The 11,524-nt window shown below is 34.7% G+C and overlaps 1 long non-coding RNA gene across 1 annotated transcript; it reads right to left on the bottom strand.

The window, feature by feature from the left end:
• Nucleotides 1-3,581: 3,581 nt before the first annotated feature.
• Nucleotides 3,582-11,351, bottom strand: LOC145718922 (uncharacterized). Its single transcript, XR_014142092.1, has 2 exons — nt 10,900-11,351; nt 3,582-5,860 (listed from the first exon to the last, which is right to left on the bottom strand). It is a non-coding gene; the product is annotated as an uncharacterized LOC145718922 (long non-coding RNA).
• Nucleotides 11,352-11,524: the final 173 nt, after the last annotated feature.

Here is an 11,524-nt window from a genome sequence, read left to right as displayed (position 1 = left end):
AGCCAAAACAATCTTGCGGAAGAAAAACAAAGTTACAAGACTCATATTTCCTTATTTCAAAACTTACTACAAAGCTACAGTAATCAAAACAGCTTGGTACTGGCATAAAGGCAGATATATAACCAATGGAACAGACCCCAGAAATGAACTCTCCCATACATGATCCAAATTTGTATAATGTCTTCAAGATTCGTCCATGTTGTAGATGTATCAAAATTTCATTCCTTTTTAAGACTGAATAATATTCAAATATATGTATATTTCACATTTTGTTTATCTGTTGGTGCACATTTGGGTTGTTTCCAACTTTTGGCTTTTGTGAATAATGCTGCTGTGGAAACTGGTGGATAAGTATCTGTTTGAGTCCCTGCTTGCAATTCTTTTGCAAGAAGCAGGCTCCCCGCTGAGCACAAAAGAACAAATACAGAATAATTCCACTTATATGAGATACCCAGAATAGGCAAATATATATATATATATGGTAAACATATATATACATATAGTAAATAAAGTAATATATATATAGTAAAATCAAAAATTGTATTTAAAACCTAATGAATCTATAGGTTACCCAGGCCAATTAGCTGTAAAAGCTCATAGTATGCCCTTCTGTCAGGGGAGAATTTATTCAAGTATTTAATTAACATTAGACTGTATGCTTAGACATGTGTTCAGTATTATATATAAAAGTTGTTTTAAGGAGCCATTAACTTATTCTAATTAGATGCTTAGTTTTATAAATGTCTACAACACAAAACTGATTTTTTCCCTTGAGTTCTCCGGCAACATTTAAGAAGTTGAAAAATCCTATATATAGAACTATAACAATAGCAGCTGCAGTTTTCTGAGCTGTTTACATCAAAAGGCACTAACACTACATACATTATTTCTTTTAATTCCCATAACAAAAATAAGGTAAGTATGTAACTCCATTATAACGATGAGAAAAGTTAAGGTTTAGAAAGGTGAAGTAACAGGACACCTGGGTGGCACAGTCGGTTAAGTGCCCGACTCTTGATTTCGGCTCAGGTCAAGATCTCAGGGTCGTGAGACCAAGCCCCGTGTCAGGCTCCAAGCTCAGCAAGGAGTCTGCTAAAATTTCTCTCTCCCTCTGCCCCTCCCTGCACTTGTGCTCTCTCTCCCCCCCGACCTCTCAGAAGTAAATAAGTAAATCTTTAAAAAAAGAAAAAGGTGAAGTAACAAGTTTACATTGCTGGTGAGGATCCGAACAAGTACTCAAAACCAGATGTATGTGACAGCAAAATCCATGCCTCTGAAATGAGGTAAGCAGGGATGCCTGGGTGGCTCAGTTGGTTAAGTGTCTGCTTTAGGCTCAGGTCATGATCCCAGGGTCCTTGGATAGAGCCCCACATCAGGATCCCTGATCAGCGGGGAGCCTGCTTCTTCCTCTCCCTTTGCCCCTGCCCCTCCCCCACCCTGCTTGTGCTCTCTCTCTCTCTCAAATAAATAAAAATCTTAAAAAAAAAAAAAAAAAAGAAGAAGAAATGAGGTATGTATACCCCGCAAAATACATGGCAATGTGAAATCACAAGATCAGTAGGTATCTCAGGGGATCTAATCTTAAGGAAAAAAAATTATATTTTCTCAAAAAAATCATATAATCATCAAACTCTGAACTTTTGCATTTGCAAAAATTTAAATCTAATACATTTTATAATAAAATAAACATGGATTAGAATACAGAGTAAAAGGCAATACTAGCACAAAATTTTGAGATAGAGCATAACTTCAAAGAAATTTTGTATCAGGAGCTTCTCACAGGTCTTAAGTCACCTCCAGGACGTACTGAGCAATGCAGAGGAATTAGTGGGCCTATCTCTACCTTCTTCCACTAGGACTACTTGGATGATAATGTTTAAGAAGCACTTAGAGCATGTGACTTCCTATTTCTGAATTATATCAACTGTGCATAAACACACTGAAGAATAATTTTCATATTTCATCTGAGTAAAAAAAAGCAGTGCTTATCTCTTCACATTCATATTAAACCCTCAATTATAGAACAGTAAGTTTATATCCCCAGAGTTTTCCTTCAGGCATGTCTATTACTCCTAATTATTCCTATTATTCCTAACAGGCCCAGAAAATGAAAGACAGGTAAGCATTTAGATCCATATTCAAGAATAATACATTTATATAACAAAAAGAGTAAGTGGTAAATTGATTGTATGGGAGGTTTTAGCCAGTGCAATAAGAAAAAAAAAGCACCTGGAACTCTTAGATTGAAAAGGAAGAAATAAAACTGTCTTTTAGCAGCTAACATGTTCATGTACATAAAAATTCCTTAGGAATCTATAATAAGGCTACTAGAAGTAATAATTTAGCCTGATATGAGATCAATGTACAGAAACAAATTTCTACATACTAAGAAGCCAATAACTGAAAACTGAAATTAAATAAAATCATGTGTAACAGTATAAACAAAGATATAGATATATTTATCAAAATATTTGAAAGACCTCTATGCTGAACCTACAAAATACTGCAAAGAGAACTTTCAGATATCATAAATAAATGGAAAGATCTCATGTTCATGGACTAGGAGATTCAGTATTAAGATATTAAAGCCAGCACCCATCTTGTCAGTTGAGAGAATGAATACTAAAGGGCCTACCATCCCTGGTCACGGCTGGATTGGCCAGGGAACCTGTAAATATAAACCTTGTTTTATACAACCCCACTAGCTTACAAGTAAAGATATAATCACCAAATGTACCTAATGAAATTTCTAACATATAGAATAAAGGTATTTTTCAGATTCCAAGTCTCTTGAGATGGAAAAGACCTCTGAGGCACCAGACAAAGCAGTACTAGAGTACCTGCTAACATGGGCCGCCAATCAGTGGGGCTGACCTTCTCAGGAGGCCCCCTGCCCCAAATTTTGCCTTTAAAAACCTTCACCTGCAAGCCATCAGGTAGCTCAGGTCTTTAGAGCATTAGCTCCCTGTTATCCTGGGTGGTGCCACACCAATATCGTTCTTCACTGCAAAAGGCTGGTGTCAGTTTTTACTGGCTTGCTGTGCATCAGGTGGACAAACTCTCATTTGGTTCAAGTTTACAATATCAATTCTCCCCAAATCTGCCTACAGATTCAAAGTAATCCCAATAGAAATCCCAGTGGGTCTTCTGTAGAATTCTACGTTGATTCTAAAATTTATATGGAAATGCAAAGATCTAGAATAGCTAAAACAATACTGAAAAAGAAAAACAAAACTGAAGAATTTATACTCCTTGATTTCATGACTGATTGTATAACATACCAGTAATCAAGTTTTAGCATAAGGACATATAAATCAATGGAGCAAAAAAGAAAGTCCTGAAATAGACCCACACATACACATGATCAATTGGTTTGACAAAAGTACCAAGGAAAGTCAGTGAGCAAAGAACAGTCTTGACAAAAATGCTACTGAAACAACTGAATATCCATATGGAAAATAAACCCTTAAGTTATACCATCCCACAATATTAACTTAAAATGGACTGCAAACCTAAAATATAAGCGCTAAAACCATAAAATTTCCAGAAGAAAACATATGAGAAAATGATTGCAATAAAAATTTAAGGAACATCTCTTTGAATGACAGTTTAAGAATACATAAAGGCAAGCTATAAAGTAAGAGACAACATTCACAATACATGTATTTCACAAAGTACTTAATGCAGCATAATATAAAGAATTCTTGTAACTCACTCATTAAAAAATTTTAAAAAAAGGACAAAAGATTTACACAAGCATTTTAAAGAAAATACACAATAAGAATACTAAAAAATGCTCAGTATCATTAGTCACCAAGGAAATGCAAATCAAAACCATAATGAATTAGTATTATACATCCATCAGAATAACTATTACAACGTAACAATATAAGAGTTGACAAGGATGTGAAGCAATCTGGAATCCCATATTGCTGTGGGAATGCAAAATGGTACAACCACTTTGGAAAATACATTGGCAGTTTCTTATAAAGTTAAATGTACATTAAACATTACACTCAGAAATTCTACTCCTAGTTATTTACCCAAGAAAAATGAATGAAATGAAAACACACATCTATATCAGATGTTCACATCAGCATTATTCATAATAATCTCAAACTGGAAATAACTCAAATCTCCACTAAAAGGTGAGTGGATAAACAAATTGTGACATAGACAGACACATCAGGATGCTACCCAGCAGTAAAACAGAATGAATTACTGAAAGAAAACATGCAACATAGACAAATCTCAAAAACATTTTGTTGCACCAAAAAAGCCAGAAAAAAGATTATACTACACTCTATGATTTCATTTACATGAAATTATAGAACACAAAAAACTAAACTATAATGACAGAAAGACATCAACGGCTATCCAGGGTCTGAGTTCAATGGGACAGGGGAAGACATCAAGTAGCTTTTTGGAGTGATGTGGATCTTCCATATCTACATATCTGTATTTGGCAAAATCAATCTGCACACTTATTAAAGTTGATTTAAAAATCCCTCTACACATGGGTTCAGTGAAATAGGACAGAGTGTGTTTAAATCAAGGCAGCCCATGTTAGACCAGTTATAAATATTTATAAAGAAGCCATATAAAAAATATAGAATTAAGGTAAGGTTGAGGAGATTAAAAAAAAAAGATTGAGGAGGATTTCATCATACTTCTGATATAAAGACAATCACCCCGCAAAAAAGGAGTGGTGACTCTTCAATAAAACTGATTCTAACAGAAGGTTTAAAAATAAACAATAGATCTGATTACGATATATTTTTGAAGAACTCTTTCAAAAAGCAGGTTTTTAAGGTGAGCAGTCAATGCATTTCCTTATTTCCTTTCTAATTACAAGAGGAAGACAAAGCAGAACTCAACCTGACTAACCCCTTCATGAGGCTCTCTAAAACATTTTTTTTTAAAACTTAGCCAAAACCCACTTTATAGCTTCACCTTGCCTAACTTTCCTTAAACCAGTCTATTCACTGCACTTTCTAAATTACAACTTACACACTATTGTATACATAGCTTGGTGTTTGAAATGCCAGATACAGAATGGACAATATAGAAATCTGTGGCCAGCAGTTCTAGCTACTTTTTAGACTCAGAGTTGTATTATTATGCCCTTAGTTCAGTGGAGGTACCACTGTCTGAAGAATTCATGGCTAGCAAATGATACTTTCAAAAAATAAAAGAAAGGAGGAAAAGAAGGAAAGGAAGGAAGGGAGGGAGGGAAGGAGGGAGGGAGGCAGTACGGACTAATTAATGGTTTTCTGTCCTAAATAATACCTTTTTATATACTTTCAGAAACATACCATCTAACAATGAAGCAAATTCTATTACTTTCAGTTTATAGGGTTCCTGAGTTCTAATATAGGTCCCAGTTCTCCTATTTATGGAGAAGTACAAACTTGCAAAATGTGTTAGCAACACACTATATTACTTTCTTATATTTTAATTTAAATTTCCCAGCATCTCTGTTATAATACTTGCTTTACACATGAGTAAATGAATGAAGCTCAGAGAGGTGTGTAACCGGCCCAAACTACCAAGTGACAGAGCTATGATTCAAAATCACTTTAACTCCGAAATTCATGCTCGTAAGTACCATGCTGTAATTCCTCACAAAGAGAACTCAATTACTCTAAGAGGTCTATATAAACTTGGGAAAAGAGTGACAACATAATTTTTTTAAAACTCCATTTACCTTCAGGGGACGCAGAGCACCACAAAATTTTGTCCACCAGCTGTTTTCAATGAATTCTAAGTGCCTCTCTCTTTTCCTAAGTGTTCGTAACCTTTCTTCAAATTGTTTTAAGGCGCGTTTATCCCTTGCTGGCAAAGGTCGACCATCTTTGCTCTGCAAGTAACAGAACAAAATAAAACAGTTTTTTACCATTAAGGTCTTAGTAAAGTACCCATCAGATTTATCAAATCATGCAACAAAACCTTTTTTTAGGTTGGATACTCCCTAGGCAAATTTACAAACTGAAAAAAAAAAAAAATGACATCTTTGTGACAATACACATCTCTGAACCAAGATCAGCATCAAAATATAGATGTGTGTACATTTAATACTGAACTTCTTGATTCCTATTTTCCAAATATATGGTAAAGTTACGTGGAAAGGAGATAAATATCTTTAAAAATGCCCTTTTTATGGGGCACTTTATTCAATTTGTTCAATTACTCTCTCTCACCTCCAAGCTCCTCTTTCTATCCCTTATCTTAATATATTTGGTTCTACCCCTTCTCTCCCTTTGGTCAGCCCCTGATTCAAATACAGCAGAGGGATGTAATACTAGTATGTGCTATGCAGAGGTATTTATAACAATTGCTAAGAAATGTCACTTTCTTATTCTCCAAGTACTTTTGCAAATAAGTCATGTTTTCTTTGGCCAGCCTACTGAGAGGTAACTTTCATCCATCTATTTTTTTTTTTTAAAGATTTTATTTATTTATTTGACAGAGAGAGACAGCGAGAGAGGGAACACAAGTGGGGGAGTGGGAGAGGGAGAAGTCGGCTTCCCGCTGAGCAGGGAGCCCGATGCGGGGCTCGATCCCAGGACCGTGGGATCATGACCCGAGCCGAAGGCAGCCGCTTAACCGACTGAGCCACCCAGGGGCCCCTCATCCATCTATTTTTATGTGATGCTTACTATAACCATAAGCAGTACCTTTCTCAATGGTGGTTCAAAGATAACACTTTCCCGCTTGAACTCCCCTGCCCCCAAGTATCTTCAACTGGATACAATAATTAATTACAATAATATGACAATTGCTAAGTACAAAAAGGTGAAACATAAATTTGTTTGCTTTTATTGGAAGCAACAAGAAAAATATTTACATGGAACTGCATTTTTAAAATGTAAAGACATCAGGGGCACCTGGGTGGTTCAGTTGGGTAAGTGTCTGCTTTCGGCTCAAGTCATGATCCTAGGGTCCTGGGATTGAGCCCTGCATCGGGCTCCCTGCTCAGTGGGTAATCTGCTTTCTCCCTCTCCCTCTGCCTCTGCCCCTCCCCCAACTCATGCTTGTGCTCGCTCTCTCTCAAATAAATAAAATCTTTAAAAAAATAAAATGTAAAGACATCAGATATTAAAATGTTAATATCCCTATTCAGGTTTAAATAGGTTCTTAAGAGAGAGACAACAAAATTGCTCTCTAGCATATGCAGTGCAGCCTCATCTGAAATCACAGCTATAATGAAGACAATATTCAAATATTCTTTAATAAAGATACCTACACAGTAATAATGATCTCTTTACATAATGGCACTGCCATACTCTTCTGGAACCAGCCGTCGTCTTCCATACTTTATCAAACTGCTTCTCAAACTTTATCATGCATAACAATTACCTGAAAAGTTTGTTAAACACAGATTTCTAGACCCTATAAATAAAATTTAGTTGGCCTTGGGTGGGGCCTAAAATGTGCATTTCTACCAAAGTCCCAGGAGATGCTGGTGCTACTGTATATTTTGCATACACTAGACTATATTTAATTATCTTCATTCCTTTAAGTACAATGGGTACTATCGAACTTCTTCCCAAGAAAAAGGAACCTCAGAGAAAGGTATTTTTGGAAGGACAAAGGAATAAAACAAACATTCCCTTCTAGAAGATAGATCCAGGCAATAATACTTCAAGTGTGTGGCATGAGAAAGGTACAGTACTTTGTATCGTAAACATATAATTTTTCTCAGAAATGCCATTCTAATATCCAAAGGATACCAACAATGAGGTAGTTTTATTTAACAACTAGCTTTCACTATTTCAGAAAAAAAGTAAACCGATTTAAGGGTCCACTAAAAATAAACCCAAGTTATATATCTGTCTACTTGGTGAATATTTCAGTGGAGTAAGGGCTTTGCCTCTGCTTCACCTATTGACCAAAACAATATAAGAATAATTTTGGTCAGAGAAACAAACACCAGGATAGAAACCCAGCAGTCAACTAATTATCTCATCTGGAAAAAAAAATGTAATTATAAAGCATATGAATACATACCTTTTGTTTTAAAAAAAGTAAAACATGAAAGCTTCCCTTCATACTATCCCAGAGTACCACTGCCCTTTCCTACTATTACCTCCATTAAGCAATACAATATCCTTCTACACATTTTCTATGTATTTGCATGCATGCATATCTGTTAATATTCGTATGGGTTTCTGTTGTACATAATAGCTAACATTTCTTGAGCACATTTCTTGTGCCTAAAACCGATCTGTTCTTTACCGTTTATTCTCCTTAAATCTTCATAATATAACTTTGAAGTTGGTAGTAATATTATTTCCATTTATTAGAGTAGGAAAATAAGGCCCACAGATAATTATATGCATAATAAGGAGGGCTAGATTTTGAACTGAGAGAATCTGATTTGATTCTATTAAGATATATTCTTCAGTCTATATAAATCTACCTCATGCATACCACATTATACCATGGTATATTAATAAATACCTTATTTTTGAACATTTAGATTGTTTTCTTTTTTGGGAAGCATTAATAATGTGCATGAACATCCTTCTTCACCCAGATATAAGTATATACATATACTTGAGTCAGAGATGCTCCCAGACATCAACTGCTGGTTAAACTTTATTAAAAGGGATGTGTTTGTGTGTACAGGCACATGTCATATCATACAATTTTCTTTAAAAAGCTGTATATTTTACATTCCCACAAGCAGTGTATCTATCCCCAAAATCTCACTAATACCTGACAAAGGTAAAAATTTTAAAGACTTCTAAAAGATAAAATATTGAGATGCTCTAATTAGCATATTTCTGATTACTATCTCTGATAACAGGGTGACCAACCACCCTGGTCTCTGTACTCCAAGTTCCATGTCCTGGAAAATCCCCTCAGGTCCCAGGCAAACTGGGATGCTTGGTCAACCTACTTACTACTGAAGAGCTGAAGCATCATTTTATATTTTTCACTGAAGAATTTAATTTTTCCTTCAGTAAACTCTATTTGGGTCTTTTGTTCATTATTTCTATGTATTGCTTGTCCTTTTTTCTTACTGATTTGAAGATGTTCTTTATACATACTCATACTGCAGATTATTTCCTCCTACATTATAGACTTCCTTTCGGTGGTGCTTTTTGGGTACATAAATTTTAGAACTTAAAAATGTAGGGGCGCCTGGGTGGCTCAGTCGGTTGAGTGGCTGCCTTCGGCTCAGGTCATGATCCTGGGGTCCTGGGATCGAGCCCCACGTCCAGCTCCCTGCTCAGCGGAGAGCCTGCTTCTCCCTCTCCCTCTGCCTGCCACTCTGCCTACTTGTGCTGTCGAATAAATTTAAAAAAAAAAAAAAAAGTAAAACTCACCAATCTCTCAATTAGCATTTGGGGTTTTTTTGTGTCATGTTTAGAAAGGCCTTCTGTACACCAAGATAAAATTTTACTTTCACTTTCTCCTAATGTTTTGTAAATTTTGTATTTGATCTGAATTCAGGGGGTCTACGAAAATTTCATATTTTGCCTTTTATAAATTTCCACCTAAACTTATGAAAAACTGTCATCTCTATAATATTCAATCTTCCCAATCAGGAACTGATGAAGTTCTCCATATATTTCAGTCTCCTATTATGTATTGCAATAAATTTTATTTAATTTCTACCAGGACGATTCTGACATTCCTTATTATTTTATAGTCTGCAGCTATTGTGAATGAGACCATTTTCTACTACATCTTCCAACTGGTTAATGATTTCTGTATGTTTGTATCCAGGCACTTTGATGAACTCTTATTAGTTCCATTAATTTGTCGATCATTCTTTCAGATTTTCTTGGTAGATGATATGTGAATAATAAGGATATTTCCCTTTTCCTCTCTCTCCCTCTTAGGTTTATACTGGCATTCTCTCTTATCTGACAAGGACCTCCAGGAATATGCTAATGAGCAACAATGATACCGACCACACTGACCTATGTGTGACTTCAATGGGAATGTTTAATTCATCATTAAGTATGACAACACTCATTATAGATTTCCTTTCCTAAGTACTCTCTTCTCTTCTAATTTGGTAAGGCTTTTTTTAAAAAAAAAAAAAAAACATAACTACAAATTGACTTTTACTAAATATTCTTTAGCAGCTATTAAAATGCTTATATTTCTCATTTATCCTCACTACATTAAACTACGTTAGTAGATTTTCTAACGTATCATCCTTGAATTTCTAGGATAAACCTAATCTGATAATTATAAAATATTCTTATTACAGCACAGGTTTGAATTGCGAATACTTTTCCTTATATTAAAACATTTGCTTCTATGTTCATGAGAGACCAGTACATATGTAGTCTTCTTTTTTGTATGCAATTATCATCCGATTCCTGTATCAGGATTATGCTAGTTTAATACTATTTAGTTTTAGCTAGTTTAGAAATGTTCTATAAATAGGTTTTATGTGTTCTATAAGTATTATTTATCTGTTCTATAAATATGTTCTATAAATAATATTTATCTGTTACTTGAAGGTGACAGAGAAAGAAACTTCATTATGTTTTTAGAAGTACATTCAATGGGCAAGTGATTACATGCAATTTTTAGCTTATTCCACTAGTACATAAAACTTGAACATAAGTGATACAGTAAAATCTGATGTTACACATGAAATCAACATACCTCAGAATAAGCAAGGTCTTGATCATACCTGAGCAAAACTTTTGCTTTTACTTGTTAGAACATTGATAGAAATTCTCATATTGTCAGTGTCTTGCATTTCACAGAAGACAAATTTTAAAACCATGGACATAGTTTGTTAAGGATATGTTGAAAAATTCAAATGATGTCAAATATATGGGATTGCCAATGTCTAAGTCATATCAGAAAGTAGTGTAAAGACAATGTGCTTTTATACTTCCCAAATACAATAAAATAAAAACTCACTTTTGATTTAATCGTTTGAATGTGCTGCTCCACTTCTTCAATGTCTTCAGTGTTTTCTAAACGTTCATAAGCAGCACTTCTGGTGCCTTTTATTAGATTTAAAGGTAATGCAGACATGCCATAGGCCTAAAAGAAACAAAATTAAAATGTGTTTTAGTACTACTATTTTATACATACAGTTCTGAGGGGAAAATGTCCTTTAAACTTAAAAGCAAGTGCAAGAGTAAGCAGTTGTGAAGGATTATAGTCACTGAAGAACATAGTACATGGGAATGAATCATGACATACTGTCTCATAATTCTCTTGTTATTTCACACAGTTATATAAACTGACATCTGTAATACTAACTATTCACAGAATAGATAACATGTATTGTTCAAAGGAAAAGCTGCAAAATTAATAAGCTCTAAATGGATTAAGGACTTAAACATAAGACCTGAAAACATAAGTCTCCTTGAAGAAAATATAGGTAGTAAAAGACCTGAAACCATAAATCTCCTTGAAGAAAATATAGGTAGTAAGCTTTTTGACATTGCTCTTAGCAATATTTTTTTGGATATGTCTCTTTAGGCAAGGGCAACAATAGCAAAAATAAATAAATGGGACTATACACAGTGAAGGAACT

Source organism: Leptonychotes weddellii, unplaced genomic scaffold, assembly GCF_054177405.1.
Source record: "Leptonychotes weddellii isolate Sample4059 unplaced genomic scaffold, ASM5417740v2 HiC_scaffold_254, whole genome shotgun sequence".
Classification (NCBI taxonomy): Eukaryota; Metazoa; Chordata; class Mammalia; order Carnivora; family Phocidae; genus Leptonychotes; species Leptonychotes weddellii.
The sequence above is the reverse complement of the archived record's forward strand: the minus strand, read 5'-3'. Positions and strand labels throughout refer to the sequence as shown.